General features: G+C 38.0%; 1 protein-coding gene across 2 annotated transcripts in view; it reads right to left on the bottom strand.

Annotated features, from left to right (window-relative positions):
* Positions 1 to 18159, bottom strand: part of GALNT1 (polypeptide N-acetylgalactosaminyltransferase 1) — an 86309-nt gene that overhangs the window by 47568 nt on the left and 20582 nt on the right. The window contains exon 2 of one of the 2 annotated variants that reach the window (XM_086896825.1): positions 13520 to 13689. The gene's annotated coding sequence lies outside the window, so the exon portion shown is untranslated. Of the gene's footprint in view, positions 1 to 13519; positions 13695 to 18159 lie in introns of those variants that run through there. The other variant, XM_023921800.2, reaches the window with a different exon arrangement.

The following is an 18159-nucleotide window of genomic DNA, read 5'->3' as shown; positions in this document are numbered from 1 at the left end:
GAAGCATCAGTCCAGCTTCTCCCATTCTCTGCCCTAGATATGCATATCTAACACTGGCAGAAACAAATACAGTATACAGACAAAATTTGTCTGACATAGTGCATGACTGCCCTTAAGCTCTTCATACAGTAGGTTTCTTTTGGTCCAAACTGGGACGCCATAGAAATGATTTGGCAAAGAATCAAGTCATGACACCACTCTGCTCTTACTTAAAGAACACAAATGCTAATAAAATGTGTTTTGAAAGAAAACTAACAATTCTTTCAATTTCATACATCTTGAAGTTTAGACCTGTGAGACATTAGGCTCATAAAACAATGTAAAACACAAAGAAGCACAGTGCTTTGGGGTCCTCAAATTAGCAAGACAACAGGAGAACCACAGTCTAGACTTGCCATCCATAAAAATACTAGCTATATCAAATACTTTAGAATGCATAGCCTGGTGGTATATCTGCCTCTAACAGAAGAAAATTCTTTTACCAGCTTAGTGAAATGTCAAAAAGACATTTTGCAAACCCTTTGAATCCTTTGAGGGCTCAGGAAAGTGATGAAAAGACAGTGATACAAAAGTTCAACACACTGTTTTCCATTGATAAGGCCCTTCCCTGTACCTTTAGATGAAGGCTCTCATTCCCTTGGGCAGTCTACCATCACATGAATTACGCTGCATTTTTACCACTGCTTTTATGACAGCACTCCCCCTGTCTGTTTCCCCAGTGAAGCAGAGGGGCCCAGAAACTCCAATGAAGCAACTGCTCTTAGCATACCAGAGCCCTGACCCAGAGCTCTGGGAAAAGGGCTCTACCATCCAGGGCTCAGATTGTGGTCTTGGTTCCTCCCTCTGTTGCTGGAGATGTGGTGATGGCCTCAACCACAGGAGGAAAACTCTGCCTGAGCACTGCTTCTTCAGTGGAAGAGGCTATGGAGCAAAGTGAGCAAGGATGAATGGCAGGTGGGTGCATCTCCACAGAGACCTTGAACTGCCACGGGTCTGAGTCCTGTGATGCAAAAATAGAAGAGAGAGCTCAGCATTGCACTCAAAGGATAAGTGGATGGAGACTTCCAAGATGGGGACTGAGAAAGACAAATCCAGGAAACTGGCAACTTGTGGCAACAGAAGGAAAGCCTGCAGATGTGCCCTTCCAGAACAATTATACTGCCTGGGATCCTGCTGAAAGGCTGATGGATACACCTAAGTTACATTTCCCAAGCATGTGAGGAGGTTCTCAGATAATCCAGGATGTACACGTTGAAACAAAGCAAGAGCAGCAACAAGAACGGCACCTTAAGGATAGCACCAAAAAAAAAAAGGAAAAAAAGACGGCTGAGGATAATGCAGATCCAGTGCTTGGCACAGCAAAGGTACTCAGTGCCTTTTTCACCTCCTTCGTTATTACAGCCTAGTGCCAGAGTCTGCAAGAATGAAACCTCACATGCAGGACAGACAGACTGGGTCAGGGATCTCTTAAACCACTTGGACATGTGCAACTCCATGGCACCAGAAAGGCAGCATCTGAGGGTGCTGAAGGAGCAAGCTGATCTTACTGCAGGGTCATTTTCTATCATCTGTGAAAGGTCTGAAATGGTGTTCCAGACTTTCCCAATACTCAAGATTAGGAAAAAAGTTACCATCATGTAGGAAAGGAGAATCTGGAGAACTGTCTGCAAAGTCAGTCCCATTTCAGTCCTTGCAAAGATTATGGAAGAAATCTTACATACAAACACACAAAACTGCAAACTAAACCAAAAATCAAACAACAAAATAAAGCAAACCCAACCCCAAACAGATCACCACAAAACAAAAACCAAAAGGGGAACAGGCAGCACAGAAAACCAAACACCAAAGCCATACCACACTTGAACAATTTGGCAACTCACTTCAAGGAGAGCATTGGTTTGGTGAACAAAGGAAGAGCAGTGAATGATGTTTGCATTAACTTCAACAGGGACTGTGACAGTCTTTCAGAGTACATTTTCAGAGCTTAATGACATTTAATCTAAAGAAGTGGGCTATCAGGGGGATGGACTACCAGCTGGACCACCAGGCTTTGTGGGTTCTGACCAGCCAGAGTCCAGCTGACAGACTCAGTCCAGCTGGTGGCAGCTGAGGCCAAAACTGGAGCTGATGCTTGTTAGGATCTTTACTGAGAAACTGAGGGACAGGACTGAAAGCACGCTCAGCAAGGTTGCCGGTGACACCCAGCTGGGCTGGAGCATGCAGACAATACTCTGAAACAACATGCAGGAATGGATCTGTGTGGCCAATTCAAGGGACTTCCAAAGGCTAGAAAAACAGGCAGGTTAAAACCTCAAAAATTCAGTGACTAAAAGGTACCAATTTGTCTTCTTAAAGGCCAAGTTGGATGAGGCCCTGAGGAACTTGATCTAGCTGGTGGCATCCCTGCCTATGGCAGGGGTTTGGAACTAGAATATGACCTTTGAAATTCCTTCCAACCTAAACCATTTTATGAATCTGCGATTATTATCTATATAGGCTGGGCACTACTACCATGCTAGGAAGCTGCTGTGCTTCCTAGGAAACCTTTGCAGCCTGAGAGCAAATTCAAAATGAATCAGCAGTGTGTTCTTATAGCAAAGCAAGTCAACTGCATCTATAAACCAGCCTAGCAACCACAGAAATAACCCCCAAATGCATAGGCTTAATAATTGCATTTACCTACAGAGTAACATAATAGAATTGAAGATTTTTGGAAAACCAAGTATTTTTCATCCCTTCAAAATATTGGATTATAGATTACAAAAGCCTTATATCATGGAAGAAAAAGGAGTATTGAAAACACCTTGGAAATAGTAGGAACAAAGGCTGTACTTTATCATGAATAAAGTGAAAAGAGGAAAAATGGGTACATTCAAGTCTTGTTACTTCTGAAGGTCAAGTGAATTTTTCTTCCCCGTGACAAAATCCATGATACATTTGACACTATAGGAAAAGGTCATCTGTGAAATTACTGCTCATATAAAGAGCATTGTTTCACTTAACAACCTCTTCTACAAACACAGTTGGCATGGGAAAGAAAACTTCCTCTTTTTCAGTATAGCATACAAGTACTCAGTCATTTTTATCTTTGGATCAACTTTATCTCTGTTTATACTAGTGATCAGTCTTCAATACGACTTTGTAGCAGACTTGACAAAGGGCTTCATTGCCGTTATTCAGCTAAATTTGGATTCTACACTGGATGCAGCACGTAACCAGACAAAGCTGATGTAAAGTTTGTTTTCCAGAATTTCAGATATGAATAAACAGAAGCTGGCACAAAATAAGGGCTCGTCAAAATCCTGACACAACATTTGCTATGTTTAAGCTATTAATATCAATTTAAACCAAACAGAAAATGATTAACAGAACAGCATCTAAGGAAAGATTGATGGCCTACACAAAACTGAATTTTCAACTTCTCAGTTTACTTAGTAATGAGGGAGAGAAACTGGCATACTGTAAGGTAACATATTAGGCATGTGTATGGATTTTTGAGCAAAATTCTAAAAAATGGAGCAAACGCAAATTGTTGTGAGCATTGTCTACAATTCTGTATCTCTGAACTATTAGTGAGGCCAATCTCATTGGCTACATCCTTATTTGAAAACAGAAGTCATGCCAACATTACAATTATGTTTGCTATTGGGGTGATGTGTTTTGTTTTATTATTGTTTTCTTTTTTTAATGGCCCATGCTCTAAATTGGTTCCAGTGCTTGTTTGCAGAGTTCATCACCATCAGAACATCAGTAAAAAGGTCACTCTGAGGATAAGCAAAGCACTGCCTTTCAGTGCTATGAAAGTGATAAAAAAACCTTTCAAATTAGGCAGCCCATCACCTGTGGAAAACAGGTTATTCTTCATTTTTCACAGTAACACAATTGCATCCAGTAAATTTCAACAGGCAAAAATAATACTAACAGGTTTGAGGATGCCAGACTTCTCAGAAGTTAATATAAGAGAAGAATATTTCATGGGGCTATGCTCATTTGATGGATTTTGAAAGGTTTTAGTATTCATCTGTTCAGTACATTTAAGCAAATAAGTTCTGAGGAGGTGATGAGAGAAAGCAGATCATACTAGTTTGAACAGTATGAAAACAATTCATTAAAAGCAAGCCTTCACTTCATAAAAATCTGAGAAATATAGGTCAGTAAAACAAATTTGTATTCTTCTCGCTCTGTGTAGGAAGACTATACTTCTAATTCATCAGAAGCAATTTTTTAATTCATAAGTCAATTTTTTAATTGGCCATTTGAAAAAAAAATGTCAAATGTGTTTCTAAAAACAGTGGGTCTTGGAATAAAGGCAGAATAACAAACATAGAAGTAGTTGACTACAGTTGAAAAACAAGGATGAACTTCATACACAAAGGCAGAAGCTACTGCTTCATACCTCTTTTCCTACAAATTAATAGAATGCATCGTTGTACTCACAAAAGTAGAAGCTCTTGTGAGGTTAAAATCTCTCATCACTTAGAAAAGCAATACCAAAAATGGAACAACAGTTATGCACTCCAACTACAATTGTGTCAAACTGTTTACAACTGTATGGAACTATGTGACTATGTACTTGAACCTCTGATTCTCCCTATTTAGAATCAGAGAATCATAGAATACTTCAGGTTGGAGAGGACCTTTTTACTCAAGTAGTCTTTACTTAACCTCCAAACTTTTATGATTAGTTCTAAATACTTCTACATAGTATGGAAATAACCTTTCTGAATTGAAAAAATTGGCTTTTAAAAAGTTTGGCTTTTAAAACAAGTTCTTTCAATTAATGCAAGAAGGTTAATTGAAAAGACAATGTTCTTTTGGTACCTACAGTTTTCAGGAACAGCTATAGTCATTGAACTTCTGAAAACAGCTTATAATTTCGCGTATAGTGCTTAATGGTTACTCAAATGAGTTTGTAAACATGCCAAATTCTATCAATACAGCATTTTTGAGAATGAAACAAGAAGATCATTTACAAAACAGCTCAAATGAAAACCTTTGAAATCACTTAAATTACACTTTTTCCCAGTTATAGTCAGACCTCTTTAGATTGACTTTAAGAAAGCCCTGTCTTCCTTGCAGGAAGAAACTGAGTAGGGCAAGGTTTCAAAGGACCAGATGAACAATATTATAATCCAACAATAAAAGTTCAGACCAATTCAATGTGCAGATTTTGGATTTATATTCTTTTTTCACAACTATTCTTTTTGCTATGCAAGAAAAGGAATAAATTGATGCAGGAGAGAGATGAAATATTTATTCAGTATCAGAATATCACTGTAAATATTGCAAGAGCTCAAGAGGATAGCTAAAATTTGGAAATTAAGAACACAATAAAAGTACTAAGACGACTGCTGTCATATAACCAGCTGAGATTCACTAGACGTCTATTCTATGACTCTGAAGTGGATTTCAAATGTCTGAGGCAACTACTTCATTTCTCTCTTGTTCTACAGGTCACATAAAAATTACCTAAAATCAGACATCTCATTCAGGGATTCTTCACACATTCCCATTCTCTCAACCGCTTTAAAATCTAAAATATACTCCTCTTATGTCCAGTGAGAAATCAGAATATATTACTTCATATTGCCAATCTGATAACAAAAAAACAACTATAGATATTTTTAAAGAACTGCTTCAAATATTTGGAGTACATCATTAGCCCAGGTTAACTGCAACACATAAGGAAATTAATAACATCCTGAAGCAAAGAGAAGTAGGTGTTTGCATGGGTATTAATTTATTGGCTGCTACAGTCCTGGCAGGTAAGTTCAAATCACTAGTATTCAAATCTTTTGCCTCTTAGATTGAACAGCAGAATTGCCTCTTGTGACAGGTGCAGAATAGGCAATCCTTATTGGAAAGCAGATTTATAAGCCAAAAGACAGTTATTTCTTTTCCTGAAACAACTGCAGTCTTAAATTGGGTTACTGACACCTCAGATGCTGACTGAGAGCAAACATTCCTCTTCCAAGCCATAGCTGCTACACATGCACGCTCTGGGAGGGCTACTGAGGGTGCTTGACTAAGAGAAACAGCCAGCTTGAGAGTACAGGCAGTATTTTCATCACTAAGTATCAGAAGCAGCATGAAGACAATGAGCAATTCATGAGTAAAAAGCTTTTGTTGTTAACAGCAGCAAGAGATGATTTAAACACTAAGCTCATAAACCCTTGACATGCAATAATTAATGGCTGAAGATGCATCAATAAGACCTATTTGAGCCTTCTGCTACCCTTCACAGCAGCCTAGAAGGCTGAAGTGGACTAGAACCACTGGCACAGTTTTTCTTTTTGGAAGATTCACAGATGGTGACCCAGCACTTAGCTTTTTCAGCACAGCAACACTCCTGCCGAACAACATCTCAGAGCTATAAACTGACTCCAGTCTTTAATAACTCCCTGAAGAGCTGTGTTAGCTGGTCTTTCAACCCCAACACTACAGGACTTTTAGAGAAAATTGAGGTCAAATCAACACAGGTGTTTTAGGTGAGGACCTCCATTTTGTCAAGAAAAACAATTTGTCATGTGAGGTACAGACTGTGTAAGTTTACCATTACTCAGAAGAAACAGCTTAAAACGAAGTAATTTTAGGCTCCCTATTGGATCTAAATGGCCTTTTAAGAAATTAAAAGCTGAAAATTTATATTGCAGTGAAGTAGTGGCACAGTAGCAAAGATTAGGCTATTAGTACACTAATAGCTGTCTGCAAGGAAAAGCTCTAAACACCTCCACATGTTTTAGGTACTCAGTCTTGTGACAGGATGTAAAACAGCCTGAAGGCTTCTTGCCAAAAGCAGCATCATCTGGCCTTACAAGGCACAGGTTGCCTAAGAAACAAAGCATGCAAGCGGTCAAGAATTCCTAATAATCAAGAATTCATACATTTCCAAAAATTATTTAAAATAACTTTGCAGGTGCCAGTTCAGCTGTAAGTAGAATACACTACCTGATAGGACTTCTATTAAAGTTAAAATTCTTTCTGAAAAAAATTTGAATTTAGCATTGTTAGCAAGCTTATTTAAGAAATCATATGCACTAGATTAAACTATGTGAGAGTAAAGCCACAGGAAGCTGTTTCATATTCTCAATGCTCATATTTTCCATCTTCATTTACAATGTTTCTGCATGATTCAGAAAATCAAATTGTCTTCCAAAATATTTTAAAAGTCCTACATTAAAATGTCCAGCAGTAAACTCGGAATTTACCAGCTGAGACTGAACTAAAATGGATACGATCCTTATCAATAGGTCACTCTTCAAACAGATGTGTCAAATGATAGAATTTTCTGCAGATTATACTCTCTTCAGTCTGTACATGTCAACGCTCAAATGTCTGGTAGCATTTGCTTTTGAAGTATTTTGAGGAAATAAGCAAATTCTTCTAGAAAACAGTGATGAACACAGAAAAAGGGGTTTCAAATTGACTCTCTATACTGCTTTTAAGTTAGAAGAGAACTAGAAACTCAGGTGTCAGTATAAAAGAATTACAGACTTCAAGGAATAATCTTTCACTACTTGAAGGTCAGGTGAATTCACCGTCACAAAACTAGCTACATATTTTTCATAGACAAGAACCTATGCAGGCTCTGAACAATCAAGTGAATAAATCTTATTCAAGACATTCTTGACACCTTCTTTGTACTTTGTAAGAAATTATTAAATCTTTCAAGCTAAGTCTCAAATGTTCAGAAATATCAAATTTCCATAAAGCTTCTGATTATTTTTTAGGTATGTATCAAAGCCACAAGCTAGAGTGGAATAAAATTGTTCATTAATTCTTCAAACACTTTTAAAGATGGAAGAAAATTACAAAGGCAAATAGCCATCATTCAGGATGAATCACTAATGGGTAAGAATTTGATTTAAAGAAAAGCAAAGTCAGCTAATTAGAGGAAAAAAAAATATTATAGAGGAGACTTCTGGATACATTGGGTAAATTGCAGCCAATAGATTCAACCATCCTTATGCAAGCAAGTGCAGAAATCTCTAATCCTGAAAACTTTCTAATGTAGATTAAAAATCCATCAGGGAAAATTGAAGAAATGCCAAATAACTTGGAAGAACACTTTTTCTCTGCCTTCAGTATATGTGGAAAATATTCAAAATAGTTTTTTAGAAGAAAAGCTTCTAAAAAGGCACAGATAAAAAAAAATTCATCATACGTGCTAGGGCTATAGGGTGTTTATCATAGAGAAGCTGGCTGAATTCTGCCAGCACAACAGAGTAACAGCAGAACTTGCTGAAAAATCAAGAAAAGGGAGATATCAAGTTAAAAACTGATGAAAGGATAACACATGTGACTAATTGTGAAGACTTGAAGAGTTATGATATATAATTAGAAAACATACAGATGATGATCACGTAACGTGGTGGGTTCTACTGCTGCAAGTAAAATGAAGAATGATATTTCAAGTAGAATGAAGAATGGCAAAGAATTCAAACAAACTGACAAGTTTTACTTGCCATTCCTTTAAAAGTAGCGCTGCACACAGTTTAAAAGAAAAAACAAAAAGTACCACACCTCATCATGTCTAAGGAAACACCCAAATTCTAACCAAAAATAAGTCAGCAGTTTTGCACAGCTAAACACTTTTTGAAATGCAGAGAAAACATCAGATCTCCCTCCACAAAAGTCTAGCAATGAAAACAAACAAACAAATATCAAAACATATGCATGATTTTCTTTCTCTAGAAAGAAAAGACTGATCAGATACAGAAAAAAAAAAAAGCTAGCATTTTCAAATTTTGAGATACATGGAATTTTTGCAAATTGTCTCCCAAAAGCTTGTGCTCCTTTGTTTTATATCCATAGGCAAACAAAAAGTCTATCTAGAGAGCAAAAAGGCTGTATTTATAGAGAAAGCCCATATAGCTTTTAAGCATACATTCCCAGATAAGCCTGCTCTCAACATCACAAAGCTGTGTGCTCAGCAGGTAACTTCTGCTGCTAACAACTGATTTGTACTTAATTAACGCACACAGTATTGCACTACAGAGAAGATTCTTCACATCCATCCTTCCCTTTACCCCTTAGACTCACTTGTTTTAGATGCAGTTTCTCTTAATTCTGTCTTTCCAGAGATCACTGGCAACACAAATTTGAGAAACACCACACTTTTAAATCCTTTGTTTCAATTGTTAATCCACTAAAATGTACACATGGTATAACAAGAACAACCATGAGATTTTCTTCAACCATGAGACTCATAAATTTTTCCATGTAAAGTTTATTTCTAAAGTAGTTAGTATGCATATTTTGGGTTCTACACTGAAGACCTCTTGGTGAACAAAAAGGAAAGAACTCTTAGATAAGCTAAAAAGGCAGAATGATAAATGCAGAGTTCTGGAAATCCTTTAGAACTTGAGAACATTTTCAAGACTGGCAATTCAAAAAACAAGAAGAAATTGATAGGGAGAAGCTGCTAGAATAGTTTGCAAGGAGACTGATAGAGCAATTGCTCTTCTTCAGGACTAGAATCCTGGATCTTTGTCCATGTGGCATCTTGGTCTTCAGCACTGGTACTGATATCTCCACAGGAACTGAGCTTAAACTAGAATTTAGACTTCAGGTGAGCTACAGAGGTTTATATGCTGACCTGTGATGCCTATCACAAGAGAATTCACAGAGGTATCAGTACTGCCCATTTTGAGCAAAGGCTTGCAAAGGCTGGTTTCACACCGAGACATTCTCCCCACAGAGCTCTACTCTCCCTTTCCTTTTCAGTGCCTTTTTCCCTTTGCTATTCAAACAAGCAAACTATCCCTAACTCTGACAGGGAGCAGCTATGACCAATTTGTGTCCCTGTAAGCAGATGTCCCCTCCTACCCCATTGCTCTTACATCTGCATCTCCTAATTTGCTACCACACCAACAAAATTTAAGATAACAAGTAATGTAGAGACAGGATGGAAAACGATCTGCTGCTGCTGGGCTCAAGACTGCAGAAGAGGAGGAGAAAACTGCCAAAGAACCCACCTATCTAAGAAGTGTAAGTATCCACCCATCAATTAAACATGTGTCTGTAACTGTTAAAGTAGACAAATATGGGCCAAATCACAGAGATTTTAATTGATCATGCACATATTTCTTCCCAGGTTTCAGCTTCATTGAAATACATAAAGATTTACATTCAAGTTCACATTTGGTCAAAAGCAGCACTAAGGAAAAGATAAACTGAGAGAAACAAAAGTTGTATTCTATTAATAGCTTCAAAAATTTGCACTTTTTTTTTAAAAAAAAGAACAAACTGATCATGCTTTGAGTTTGTTTATGGGAGAAAATTCTAAAAAAACAAAAAACAATAAAACTTAAAAATAAGTTTTCACTTAGGCCATGGAAATTATTTAAACAAGGTCATTTTCAAAAGAAAGTGCTGCATTTTCATCATTCTGTAATAAATGCTTTTCAAATGTTGCTGGATTTTATTTCTTAAATATTTTTTAGAAAGAAAAATGGCAGATTTGCTCAGACATGAAATTTCAAGACCATACTTTTAAATCTAGTGATTCCAAAACATGTTTTTCATCTGGCCCAACTTGTAAATTTTCATCCTAGTTTAACAAATTTTTAAAAAAATAATCATATCAAGATACAGAAAATGCATCAGTAAGGTAAAAAAGAAAATAAAATTTAGATTATTTTATTTGCCATGCTGTACACCAATCAAGAGCAATCTGAAGAGTGTTATACGCAATTTGAGGCAGAAAGATTATTTTGTGGAAGAATTCACTTGTTTCCCCAGTTACCTACAAGTGTAATGATAACAATTTTCTGCATAGTTTGCATAGGGAAAACAATGAGCAGAACATTCAGTATGGCAGGTATGCATCAGACTTCAGTGAATTACTTAAATTTCTTCAAATACTTGGGTGCTTATTGCTTTGTTTTCCTTTTTTTTTTTTTTTCCACACCAGAAACTGTCAGGCACTTCATGAAAAAACAGCTAGTGTATTTAATTTGACATCAAATAATTTTTGAAGGTATAAAGCTTGTAGCAATTTGATCTTTTTACAATTCAAAATTAATTCCTGACTAGAAGCCAAGAGACAAACTGGTCACCATAAAAAAGGTGAATCTGTCAGAAAATATTAAAGGAAGAAATATGATGGAACTGTTTTGGAAATTCAACTATTTACACAATTAATTGAAAATCACAGAATTTAAAAAATAAAATCACTGTTATAATTTAAATCAGAGATCAGATATTTTAAAAACACCTTTTAAAATTCTGTGTCCCAAGACATTTAAAATTACTCTTCAATACCTTTCCTGAAAGATTTTTATCTTCCCTGAAAGCTCTAGAATTTTTACAAGAGTAGACATTCCTTAGAAGCCAGGCCATGGATGAAGATTTATCAGCACACTATTACTGTGTGTTACTGTTACTGCATTACTATTGCTGTGTTACTCCAACATGCCAGCCTTCTGCTCTGCCAGCAAAAATCTACACAGCAACGAAGAATCTTTATCAGAAAACTGACACAACTGAAAAATAACTAAGAGCAATTGTGTTTATTCAGCCACATCAGTCTCTCAGTGGAGACTTAGAATAATCAGGCATTCTGCCCAAAAGAAGTTTTTTCTATTTAAATCTGTGATCTCATTAAACCAAACATTGCTGACCAACCATAGAAGAGGTGCTTGGGCTACCATGAAAAAAATCAGTGAACATACCACTTGAGTGGCCAAAGGAAGTAAACCCAGAAATAAAAAATTTGCTCTACTTTTTTTTTACCTTAGATTTCTTTTCTTAGCAGTCTCTACTACTGAAGAGTATTAGGTAGTAATTTTGGACATACTTTTTCCTCTCCTCTAAACTGATATGTGTTCCAATTATAGCTTTGAAGCACTCAGTTTAAGACTACATGTTAGATCTTTTGAAGCCGACTGGAAAAGGACCCACTCAAACATGAAAAACACTTTTAGCATTTTACCATGCTGAACCTGAACTTCAGAATTGGACCCAAGGAGTCCTTCAGAACTCAGTCTTTGAAAAGTAATCTATGAAAACTGCTAATAGGTTTCAGGAAAGAAAAAAATCAGAATGAAAAATTAGCATAAAATGTCATTACCAATGATTCCAATGGTGCAGGACACCATTTAACACACTAAATACAACTAGACTGGTTAAACTGTTCTGCCAAAGGAAATGGTCCTGTCATACCACATCTTTGCCTGTCCATCCCATTAAAATTTGGCTCTCCATCTTGCTTCAGTCAAGCTCAAAAAAAGTGTAGGAGATGCTCACAGAGGAGGCTTCACAAATACTCAGTTGTTAAACACCTCACTGCACAGCCAATGACTACGCAGTGGCAGTTTAATAAATCATCTTTTGTCTGACAAGGATGCTTTAAGGGTACTGTGTTTGCTGTAGAAACACAGAAAATAAAACTCAGGCTTTCTTAGGTCATCTAGATGGAAACTTGATCTGAATTCTAGTTCACTGGACTAAATAACTCTTTTCAACATATACTGAGAGGGTAAAGGTGAATTTAGGAAAACTAATAATGAGGGCCTTTATCCACTTGTATGCTATACTTCTCAATACTCAGAGAGAACCACAATAACAGTTTAAGTAGGTCTGCAGTAATATCTAAACAGATTCTTATGGAAACTTGTTTCATAGCTGCAGACAACTGAACTGTTCCAACAGGATGCTGAAGAAACTGTAAAATACGGCATATGCATGGGGAGTATTGACCCTGGCTGGATTCCAGGTGCCCACCAAAGTCAGTGTCCTATCCCTCCTCAGCTGAACAAGGGAAGGAAAATATAACAGTGGGTCAAGATAAGGGCAGGGAGAAATCTCGCATCGTCACAGACAAAACAGACTCAAGATGGGGAAACAGTTCAGTTTATTACCAATCAAATCAGAGAAGCATGAGAAATAAAACTAAATCTTTAAAAAACTTTCCTCCCACCCCTCCCATCTTCCCAGGCTCAACTTCACTCTCAGTTTTCTCAACCTTTTCCTCCCCCTAGCAGCACAGGAGAACAGGGAAGGAGGGTTACAGTCAGTTCAGCACATCCTGGCTCTGCCTCTCCTTCCTTCACAGAGGGAGGATTACTCACACTTCTCCCCTGCTCTCACAAGAAGCAGCTCTTGACAAACTTCTCCAACCTGAGTCCTTCCCATGAGCTGCACTTCTTCATGAACTGCTCCAGCATGGGTCCCTTCCATAGGGTGCAGCCCTTCAGGAGCACACAGGTCTAGCATGGGTTTCCTGTACAGTACCCCAGAGTCTCTAGCACTGTCAGTGATGGGCTTGGCCTTGGCCAGTGGCAGGTCCCTCTGGGAGATGGCTGCCATTGGTTCCATTGGACACAGGGGAAGTTTCTAGCAGCTTCTCAGAGAAGACACCTCTAAGTCACTTAGCAAAACCTTGCCATACAAACAGTACAAACTAGTGACAAAGCACACATGCAGTCATTGAGTGCTCCCTTTGCTCTGAAACACACCCAAAGCAGCCAGACCTGATCAAAGCATCAAAAATTCCTGGAATGCATTTCGTACTCACCTCCTCTGCAGGTTTACAGCCATCTGGATGGTCCACTAGCACTGGTGGCAAAATCCTGACACATTGCTGTAGAGCACCTGTGGCAGGAACCATAGAGCAACAGACTGGCCTAGGGCATTTTGACATGAACGTAGACGCAAAAGAGGTATTCCACCAGCAAGGTCTTAAGGCTGTCCTAGAGGAAAAACAGAAATTCAGATAAGTTCCTAGCTAAGTTCTGGCAGAGCTTGAGGTGGAAGGGGAGGAAAGTTCCCCATTTAAGATTTCAAAATCTAAAATCCCATGCAAGGGAGAAGGAGTCAAAGACTGTTTCTAAAAAGAGGCAGTGAACTGTGCTTGTGAGGAAAACAACATATGCAGGGAAGAGTGGAGAGGTGGAACAAGTCATCAACATTTTTTAGCCTTCCAGATGATATGATTTAAGTGGGAGGACTGCCTGTCCTCCCAAATAAGCTGTTATCTATTTTTGAGTTCTATATATGTCGTCCTCTATCCAATCATGAATACTTAGCACAACAAACTATGAATTGTTCTCAATAAGGCAAGAAAACAGCCTCCTCAAAAAACAGCACACATTCACATGAGCAGCTCCCCAGATGATCACTCTTTTGGACTAAATCTTCCTATACATATTCTAGTTTATAGATGTAGGGGTTTTTACATTCTTTCATCTCTCGCCCACGAGTTAAACATTAGCATTTATAATGACAGCTTTTGTAAAAAAAAGGTGTTATTACAGTAACACAGATTTGACGCTTAAGAAGCAACGTTTTTTCACTTATAGAAAAAAAAAGTGACACCTGAAAAATGATGCCTGAGCCTTTCCAAGTCTTATATATGAAAACTTTAGCAATACTGAATGAATTCCTTCAAATCTCTGCCTTTGCCCAGTTAATACAGCAATGGCTGAAGCAGCTGAAAAGTAAAGAATGTGTCTTTACAGTCAAGAGAGATTTGAAATTTGTCTTCACTTAGGTAATATTTGCCATATATTATTCAAGCTTGTATCTTGCACTTGCAATATTATATCTGAACTTACTAAGTTACTCAAGTTTCGTGCTCTGCCTGTTTAAACTGTTACTTCTAGGTATCTGTCCAGATAAACCTTATACAAGGGAGGAAAAACAAAACCTGATACTGTGGTAACATGACAGTATGGAGGAAGTATACGGTAAAGAAGGCTAAGATTGGCAGAAAAGGTGTTTGTCAACCACCTAATTATTAAATATTATCCCAGTACTGAAGCAGGTAAAATAAGTATAATACTTGGCAGTTTCCCTTTTTTTTATATCAAAGTAGAAGGGGAAAATGTCTTGGCTTAAGGTCTGATTATTAAAAGAACTGGCTAAAGATCTCCTCAAAATGATACTAATTTTTACCAAACCTGTGTAAAATAGGGAAGTTTCAAAGGGCCAGAAAAACATGATCCAAGACATATCCAGCAGGAAACCTAATATAAATGTTTGTTTCTTTTCTGAATATGTTAATAGAAAAGATCATGATATAATTCTGAAGAGACCCAACCACCTTTATCAAAGCAAATTAGCTGTTGCCTTCAAGAGGTTAAACAGATTTCCATTATATATTTGACTAGTCTCTACACACTGCACTGTAATATGCAATACACATACAAAAAAAATACTCATATTTGTGTTGCTTATGTTAAAATAGCCCTTTGCGTAGCACTTTTCTTCACTAAAACTCATGTGTCTTACAGAGGTGGGTGGAGAACATGATCCATTTTTGCTGATGGGGAAACAGGTCTGTTACTGGCCAAGTGGCTGGCAAGTCTGGGAGCAAAGTTTCTTCTATCTGCTCTAAAGTTTACACTGAAGCATCTCTCTGTACATCTGTCTGGTTAGATGAAGATCCTTACTGTAGTGATTTTGCTAATTTATATATTTCTTCAAAGGATCCTAAAATTCAGGCTCTTTGTTCAGTGCTGTCCAGACACTGACTATAAAGTCCTTATAAAACACTAAACCAAAAGCCAAACATTGAGAGGAGGACTCACATGGCCCATGTTGCCATTAGTAAGCAAGGCACAGCTCCCAAGGGCAGATGTTCACTTATCTGTAGTGAACTTTCACACACTTAAAAGCTTATGATTTCCCTTGATCTTTTCTTTGGGTTACAAAAATGCCAATTCAATCATTCCTTCTCCACATAGCACCTTTTCCAAATCATCAGTCCTTACATTTCTGAGGCAAATTAAGTGTGCCTACGTCCTTCTTGAAGTACAATGGCCAAAACAGACACAGTACTTGAACTTCACAATATAGAACAAAGCAACAGGTTCAACTCTACATCCTCCAGATTATACCACCAATTAGTCATGCCAATACACACCTCTTCTTTGTCAACCATACTGCAGTGTCAGCTCTCATTTTATAATCCATAGTGAGGAATGGGATGGCAGGAGGAACTTAACAGATGTTCTCTATATTTTATTTTGACCTAAATATAAAGCAATCCACTTTTTCTTCTAAATCAAATCCTATTCTCCAAGGCCACCTTTCCAACAATTAAGATTTTTCTGAATTGCCATCCCACCTCTGTGTAACTGCATTTATTCCCAAATACATCCTGTCTTAAGATTTCATAACTATATGCTAATTAGCCAGTATGAACAAAAACAGTTAGCTGAAACAATTATACAAAATCCCATACAATATGCTTTCTTTGCTCATAGAGAACTACTGAAAAACCTCTGGCTACTGTTAACCTAATGAGTTTACACACATCCTAAAATAGCTTTTTTTATCTAGGCCATATTTCCTTAGTTTGCTCTGTAACATGTGGCTTTCTGCAGTCCACAAGCTTCCTGTTAAAAAGGATATTACATTGCCTTGATTATGCATTTCTGATCTTCACAGAATCATAAAATGGTTTGGATTTGAAGGAACCTTAAAGACCATCCAGTTCCAGCCCCCCACCACAGGCTGGGACACTTTCCACCAGAGCAGGTTGCTGAAAGCCCCATCCAATCTGGCCTTGAATACTTCCAGGGACTGGGCACCCATAACATCTCCAGGCAGCTGGTTCTTGTGCCTCATCACCCTCACAATAAAGTTCTTTTTATATCTAATCTACCCTCTTTCAGTTTAAAGCCATTACCCATTGTCCTATAATTATCTGTCCTTGTAAAAAAATCCCTCCCCGGCTCTCTTTTAGCTCCGTTTAGGTATTGGAAGGTCTAAGGTCTCCCTGGAGCCCTCTCTCCTCCAGGCAGAACCGCCCCAAATCTCTCAGCCTGTCTGCACAGGAGACTCACTCCAGCAGGTGCACATGCTTTCTTTGCTGGAGGCCCAGAGCTGGACACTGCACTGCAGGTGGGCTCTCACCAGAGCAGAGCAGGGGGGCAGCATCCCCCACCCCCTTGCCATGCTGGCCAGGCTGTTTTGGATGCAGCCCAGGGAATGCTCATCCTTCTGGGCTGTAAGTGCACATTGCTAGGTCATGTTGAGCTTTTCATCCATCAAAAACCACTCCCCACACAACCTGCATGTGTACTTCAGGCCAATTCCCCATCCCCCCACCTCCTGCTTAACTACTGAGCATGATGTTCTGTGGTATGGAATATCCTTTTGGCCTGTTTGGGTCAGCTGAACTGGCCATGCTCACTCCCAGCTTTTTTGCACACCCCTCACCATCAAGAGCGTGAGGCACTAAAAATTCCATGTCTTGGAGTAAGTCCTACTTGGCAACAACTAAAACATCAGTGTGTTATCAACATAATTCTCATAATGAATGCAAAACACGACTGTAGCAGCCAGTAAGAAAAAATTAATTCTATCATAGCCAAAACCAGGGCATCACTCAAAAATGAACAAAGGTTTATTTGAAACTTATTTAAATCTAAACAGATTTTAACCAGTCAGTCTAATATGCTGACCAGAATCACAGCCACAGTATTTGTAGGGTGCAAAATATAACTCTCACATTCAAGCAAGTGCCTATACTGAATAGTCTCAATAATTGCATTCCTATTATGCAGAGAACTTCCTTCTGATACATTCAATGTTAAAAGCAGCAACAATCCTGCAGAGCTATCTATGCCAAATGAAATAGCTATCCCTACTTGTCACACCCCACTCATCACTTTTACCTCTTCTTAAATAAAATATGGATTGACTGTATGATTCTTTAGCCATGCATTACCTTTCCAGTCTGTCAATTTCTTTTGTATTCAGTGAAACATCTCCCCACCACACACACACAAAGTCATGCATGTGCCACAAAATATGGAGCAAACTCCATTGCATCAACATTTTTTTTCTACCAGCTCAATACAGTAGTGTGACCTTGCACAAGGTCAGAAAAATCAGTGCAAGAGACTAAACAGAAGAGCATTAAATTATTAGGGTGCCATTAAACTCTAGAGAAAATAGATTTGTAACACTGAGAAAACCACATCATCTTCCTGTTATTCCTGAAGTGACCAAAAATACATTAAAAAATCCAGCGTGTACAACAAAACAACCACAGTTTTGTTCCACAAGTCTCCGCGGCTTTATCTTATACAGAAAGACAGCAAGGAAAAAAAAATAATCTGAGTAAATCTTTCTTAATGGAGACAATCCAAAGTTTTTTGTTTTTTTGCTTTTTTTTCCCTGCATGCAATTTGTCTGGGAAAAAAA

Source organism: Cyanistes caeruleus, chromosome 1 (assembly GCF_971803275.1).
Source record: "Cyanistes caeruleus chromosome 1, bCyaCae1.hap1.1, whole genome shotgun sequence".
Classification (NCBI taxonomy): domain Eukaryota; kingdom Metazoa; phylum Chordata; class Aves; order Passeriformes; family Paridae; genus Cyanistes; species Cyanistes caeruleus.
Note: the sequence above shows the minus strand (reverse complement) of the source record. Positions and strands in the feature narration are given on the sequence as shown.